The sequence below is a fragment of the Mesitornis unicolor genome, unplaced genomic scaffold (assembly GCF_000695765.1).
Source record: "Mesitornis unicolor isolate BGI_N332 unplaced genomic scaffold, ASM69576v1 scaffold1538, whole genome shotgun sequence".
Lineage (NCBI taxonomy): Eukaryota > Metazoa > Chordata > Aves > Mesitornithiformes > Mesitornithidae > Mesitornis > Mesitornis unicolor.
The window spans coordinates 79,845-87,086 of record NW_010203673.1 but is presented as its reverse complement, the minus strand read 5'-3'; positions in this window follow the sequence as shown (position 1 = coordinate 87,086).

Sequence of the window (7,242 nt, the reverse complement as noted above, 5' to 3'; positions counted from 1 at the left end):
GATCTACTGTCAGTAGCTTGTATTAACTCAACCAGCGAAAGCATCTTCTTTGAAAAAAAATCGGAAGATTTACAAACTGAAAAAGTTTAGGAACTACTATATTAGGAGTCTGTTATCCTGTTCCCTGCATTAGCAAATTAATAGGACAGTTGACTCCTGAAAGAGAAGACAAGCTGAGACAAATGGAAATTTATGTAGAACAAAGAAAATTAATAAATACTAGCATAAAAGGCTTATGAAAAATTAACATTTGCCTTAAGAATGTTACAATGAAATTACATTTCATTCAGTATTTTTCTATGAAGAATGGTACTGCCTGAATCCATATGTGAGTTACCAGTCTGGTGAAGTATACGGAATTGCTTACTCTCGAGTCATGAGAGTATAAAATGCTTTCACACGTGCTGGCAAAGGACATTAGACTCTAATCTAAAGAATCCTCTGTGTAATGTTGGAAGTGTTTGACTTATATTATGTCCCATGCTTGGTGGCCCTAGTGACCATAGTAGGTGGGGGTTTCCGTATGTTTGGAAATGTAGATTTTAGTGTTACATTAGGAGGACAATAAATTAACACTGAGGGTGTCTGTCCAGAACAATAGAATAGGCAAGTGTAACTTGGAAAAACCTGCAAAGAAAATGCATTCTTACTGCAATGTCTCTGCTTCACTTATCATTTTCCATGTACTGCTTGCATTCATAACCCTATTTGAATTAATTTCTAGTGCTTTGCAGAATATCTCGTTTCACTCTAGTTCATGACCTGGAAAGTTACCTAGAACTTCTTGCCATACATCCTGTATTTCAGCTGTTCCTGGACTACAAGAGAGAAATAAAACCAAACACGAATCTCCAATGTGAATTATGTGCTTGTCAGACAGACAAACAAACAAAACTTGCTTCAAGTCAGCTGAGATACAAGTTAATGATCCTTCATTTTTATTTTCTGGAAATATTCTTTTCTGTCCTCTGGTTCCCAACACTCTGTCAAACCTGACTAGAATTTGTGCAGAGATTTTTGGGTGCAAGTTTGCTATTCACCACAGACTTCATCACAACTCTACACAGTTAAAAAAAGCTTTATACCAAGCCTTCAGTCTCTCTACTTTTGCTGAGAATTTCAGTATGAAACTGTATTCAAAGTAACTAAATAAATTAAAGCTGAAAACCATTATAAAACAATGCATTTTTTTTTTCTTTCAGAATCAGTGCCCAAGGCTTTCTAGAACACATGCAACCCAGTTTGCGATGCAAACTGCAGATTTGCCAGGCTCCTGGAAACAGATGTGTGTATAGCCTGGGCTGCCAACCTTATTCTGTTACTGGGAACAGGTTCTCAGAAGACTTGTAAAAGGATGGTAAAACTTAACTAGGACATAAGCACTGTGGCTCTATTCGGCAGGACAGATTTTATCCACTATTAGAAGCAGTGGGTAAACCTAATTTGCTGGTTGACCCTTAAACTTTAGATTATGCACTTGCTCCTAACTCAACTTTTTTAAGATCCTTCACTCAAAATCTTGCAATTTGCTGACTTTTCACAATATGTGGATCAACATTTTTTCCTTCTGATGATGGTCTAAACCATTACATCAGTACAGATGTCTGGATTACACATTAGATACTTTGATCCTAGCTTCACCCATGAGAAAAAGTAAAATTAAAATTTACAAAGTATGTCTGGTCGATAAAACCAGCATTGCCTCGTTCTTGAAATCCCTATCTTGGATTCACATACTCCTCAATTACTCAGAAAGTCAGCCAATAAGCACAAATACATTCCTTTGTATCTGGGGCCAACTATGCCCTTGTCTGAGGTCTTGGTGTGAATTAAAATTGAAGTAATGGCTGCCCTAACTTAGTGCTGGCAAACAACCATTTCTCCTCCCTGCTCATGGAAGCCAGTCCTTGTGCACTTCTGCAATACAGAGTAGGTCCCATCTGTTTCATGTGTTTGTTCATGCCTGTAGTTATTAAGACTGAGGAAAGGCTGCTTTGAGCCTGGCACCATCTGTAGGGATGGCTCATGCTGGGGCTTGTCCAGAATCTTGCTCAGTGTCAGAGCCCACAAAGCCACAATCTAAAGCGATGGTGCTGGAGCTTTGCTTTGAAATGGACCCAAGCACTACATGTAAACCTGGCGCCTAACCAGATGTGCATTTAGCAATCTAGCAGCACCCTACTGACAGTTTTTTAACACAAAGAGCATAAGGAGGAACTCCACAGTGAATGGAGTATCACAGAGTAACACAGCAGCTGCACTGTAGCTAAAGGGGAAGGGGAAACGGTACCAGCACTTTGCAAACAGTTGAACTCACTGCCTGCATCCATCACACTGTCAGACCCCAAGTTCCAGGGAACTGGGCATACTCGTATTGCAGAGCACCTAAACCCACTACCTGTGAGAGCATTTGTAATTGGCCTCTCACAGGAACGAGATGTGATAAAGTGATGCTTCCATTCCCTGCTCAAATCTGGTTTGCTTTTTAAAGCCACACTGTGCTCATTAGAGTTCCAGGCTCTGGTCTTGAACACTGGCTTAACATTCCCAGGGAACCAGAGCACAGCTGGTCTGCACAGCATTTTAGGGAAAGGTAAGGGTCTTTATGTGGGAACAGAAATCTGCCTGCATATTAGGTTGTCTGAATAAACGTAGCTTTTGCTATTAACCACAGCACTGAGTGTTTATTGGAGGAAATTCACAAAGGATATTAGACAGAGGGCACTATCTTTATATGCAGAAACATCTGCATGCATTTTCCTGTAGGAAATGTAACATACTTCACTATCTATTAAATGTTGTTCTTAAAAAAACTGAGTTGAAAGTTCACCAGAAGGCAAGCTTATGAATAGCATAAGAAGGTATTTTTGCCTTTGCACTTCCACCTGGATCATTTGTATGCCACTCCTTGCTATCTTCAAAACAAAGGCTGTCAGCCACATCCAATTATCTGATAGTTTTGTGATATACTACAACCACATGGGGGTTAGGACAAAAATAGTCAACTCTTTTATATTAATTGCAGACACTCAAGCAATGGGAAACTCTTTTGTGAAATCCTTTAGTACGACAGAACCACTTAATAGATCATCAACAAGCTGAATTCTGTGCATAGAAATGTGTGTAAAAGATTATAAACATTACTAAACTTTTAATTTGCTTTGAATAAACAATGAATTCACTGGCAGAAGTTAATTTTGCTTTTCCTAAAATAGATGGATTTTTTGGTTGTTTTCATTATTTCTTATTTTAAAAGTAGCACTTAGTAGAATTATGATGGAAGCTAAATATAACATAAATGCATGAAGGGCAAAATGTGAAGATGCCATCAGCAAAGCATTGTCACCAACATACTGATGCTGCATGAGATGTCCTATTAGATTTTTTCAATTGTGTTTTCTGTCATCCAGAAGAAGACTGTCAACACTATTCAATATAGAGAACAATTGGTGCAAGTGCAGTGTTTCATGGTGTGAAAAACTGTTTCAAGCTCACAAGAAAAAAAGAAGATAATAAAATAAAAGATACACTAACAGCTGCAATCAACCAAAGCTGCTAAAGTACCCATTACTGGCTTCTCCCCTGTGACAAGCCCGATGTACTAGCAATACAAACTAAAGGAAGACCTAAAAGGGATAATATCTCTGAAACTTACTGTTTCATTTCTATGGCTTAGGCTGTAATGACCAATTTCTTAAGCAAAATCCATCAAAATTGATGCTGAAAATTAAAAGGAAAAAAGGGGAAGGGGGCAGGATATGTGATGATTGAGTCCCTGTGCTCCAGCATTCATTTATGTGTTTATCCTCTAGTTAAAGGGAATGCTCAATGCTTCTGACCAAACAGCCATAGCATTTAGACCACCCCTTCACAGAGGCACCTGGCTCACACTGGTGCCTTGATCCCCGTTTCTCACTGTGAAGAGGATGCTGAGCCCTGGGAAGCTGCATGTCATAGATTTCAGGAGATACTGAAGCCTTCTTCATATTTGTGTAAAACAATCTTTCTTTCACACCCCCCTCCCCCCCGCTTGCACTGCAAGCAACCAACAAATCTGTGCCAGCTGTCATTTTCTTACATTTTATAGCTCTACTGCCTGGCTTAATGTGAAAGCCTTCCAGGCAGAAACTGTCCTGCAAACGACAATATGGACTAGCTGCACTGCTTCCTGCCAGGACATAGGTTTTGTACAGCTGAAAGTCTCTGGGCTTTAAGTGGTGCAGTGGGCACTGGTTGTGAGCCAGATAAGACAAGGCATCCTCATGGACAGCCTCCTCCTCTTCACATGGTCCCTCTCCCCCATTCTCCTCCAAACTGTGCATAGGCACATAGCCGGCTCTCCTCCTCTCTGCCAGCTGTGCCCAAGCCTCTCCTGACAGCCGTCCCAGCCTGTGTCAGTTTGCTATTTGCATTAGGACAGCATGCAATGAACTTGTTCCTTTACCTACTCTACTGCACCACTGAAAATCTGAAGGATGAGGCATTTCATGTAATGAGTTATTTCCCAAGTCTATTCGATGCTAATGAAGTCAAAATTCTTGTCATCACTTTTGCACATTGCAACACTTGTTGCCCTGAAAATAGTTCTAGTCTGAATCTGTGATGTTTTCCATAGGCTCTAAAGTTTTCTTGAACATCTTTCTTGCACTGTTTTTCTCTGCCTTTTTCTCTCTCACACTTAGATACAAACCTTTAGATTAAAGATTTTGAGCAGTATTTAAATAATTAGTTTTTAGCCACCCCAAGAGTGAACATAAAGGCAACCACAACAAAAAAAAAGACAATGAGAAGCCAGCACTCTCTTGTAATCCTTTGCCATCAATGTGCTGATTAAAGAAAATGTTAAATCATAGAGTATCAGCCAAGCCTGTAGAGGATCTATTGGTACAATGAATGAAATAAAAAAGTGGAAAAAAAAATCTAATTACACTTTGCTTGCGTCTTTACTGAATAAGAAATACAAAAGGAAATTTATCTTTGTTGTGGTTCAGATTTCCTCATCCTGCTCAAATCTGCTCTTAATTTAAAAATATGCCTGTTTCTGCTTCACATTTTCATTAAATGTTGCTTAGACTTCCTGGATCTAAAGGAAGCCTTGGGATTGGCCATGAAAACAAATCTCTCTTGTAACAAATTGCCAGAGCCATTAGGATACAGAGGACAAAATTCAGACCTTATGCACGGACAGGAAAGTAATCCAAGACCAGACTGGACCTCTTACATAGGTCAGAAAGCGATGTTGTGTGAGAGCTGCTGCACCAGGAAAGGAAGTTTAGGGTCTCCTTTTCACCTGAATCCCTTCAGTTCTTTTTCTCTCCTGGGTCCCTCAGATTTTTCTTCCTCATATAAGTCTTATGGACAGTCCTGTTTCTTTCTATCTTTACCATTTCTATCTTTGCTTTGTTTCCATTCCTATTTCCTCTATCATTCCTCCCCTTTTACCATCCCCTCCCATTTCCACTTGAACAGAAAGAGGAATTGTTAGGTGGGAGTTAACTGAGCACATGCATCTGTTGAGGAGTCACAGTATTTCTCAAATACTCCTTAGCTGAGACTCACATTGACTCCAACTTGGTTGAAGCACAATCTTTTGTCACTCTGACTATGGATTTGATGGATTAAGAAACAGGAAGTTAAGGCTTGTCATTGATGATACAGAGCAGGAGTTTTCAGAGGATCACAATCCACCAGCGTAACATATCTGTTATGAGGGTAATATACTGTAATTTACAGTGTCTGTCATCGTGTTTTTCTTGTGTTCTTTGTTCTGTGTCTTGGTCCCACTGGTATCCCAGCCTGGGGCCTCAGAAGACTGAACCCAAGGTGTGGGTTCAAGAAGACTACCTGGGGAGCTACATGCTAGCAGAGCAAGAGCTGCTCCTCAGGTAGCGGTCAAAGCGGAGTTTGGCATGCTACAGCCTTAGAGTGAAATGACTAGTAAAAGATATGCTAGCATATTATTTGAGGTTTGAGGGTGCTTGCATTCAGTCCCATGGCAGGCTTGTTTAGTAAGCTGGAAAAATGCCGTATATATTTCTGCGTGTCACTTATTCATACTGCTTCAACTGTGCTGCATAGATACAAGCTAGTATAAACACCCGTACACATATTGCAGTTTTCTTCATGTTCTGTGTGAATACAGTGCTAGATTCATCAGTTCATCAAGCTCCAGTCCCTTAAATAAAAATGTGGCCTTTATTTGCCTCATACAGGAATAGCAAGGTACTCAAAGGCTGTAAAATGTGACTCAGAGGAAGCCTGACAAATTAATGTTCAGAAACCTGACTTCTTTCAAAGAAATAGATTTTTTTATTTTTTATAGTTAGGGAAGAGTAAGAATGCTGCTACCTTTCACATCTAATTTCACATATTTAATTTTGGGATAAAGTTGTTGTCAAAATGCCCTGTCTTCAGTGTTGACACTTCATGCTTTTTAGCTGAAGGAAAAGTTTCAACATAAAAATAAGAGCTAAACCAAAAAATACTTTTAACAGTGAAATTTCATGGAAACCCTCAATCAATGAAATTGCTCAGTCACGGTTTAGTGGAAACAATGTTTCTCACTGGAAGCTTCATTCACTTCTTTTTTTTTTTTTTTCCTTCCCCTGACTACTTATAACAGGCGTCTTAATGAATGTTCTTCAGGTACCGAGTGGGCTTTATAAATCTTTATAAACATTTATTTGTGGTGTAATACAAAATTGCAGCAATCCACCTATAGTCCCATAGACTGTGCTAATCTTTTATGAGTGTTTTTCTTCATAAAGTACCCATTTAGCCAAGAATGGATTCTGTGCCTGTGCAAATAATTCTGTCTTTGATAAGCAGCAAGAAATCCTACGCATTGAATTGAAGAGCAAAAAGAGTGTTTAAGGAAAGGATGTCTCAGATGGCTGTATTTTATGGAAAAGATTGTTGACATGCACAGAATGGACTCTCATTTCACTATCTTCCTTCACAATAGGTTTTGTATTCCAGCAGCGACATTAGTCCAAGAACAAAATATATGACTAAATAGGGAAGGCGAACATAGGAAAGGCAAAATATTACATGTATTTCTGTAGCTTACCTAGATAAAAACAGACAGGCTCCTCTCCTTGTCATCCCCCTCACTGAATGTTCTAGAGAAATTTGTTGTTCTGAATGCTTTCTACATGAGCATTTCTTTAAAGAAAAGTATTATTTATGCTTTTTAAACAAAGGGCATATTTTCACTTATAAAACTCAAACTGAAACAATTAA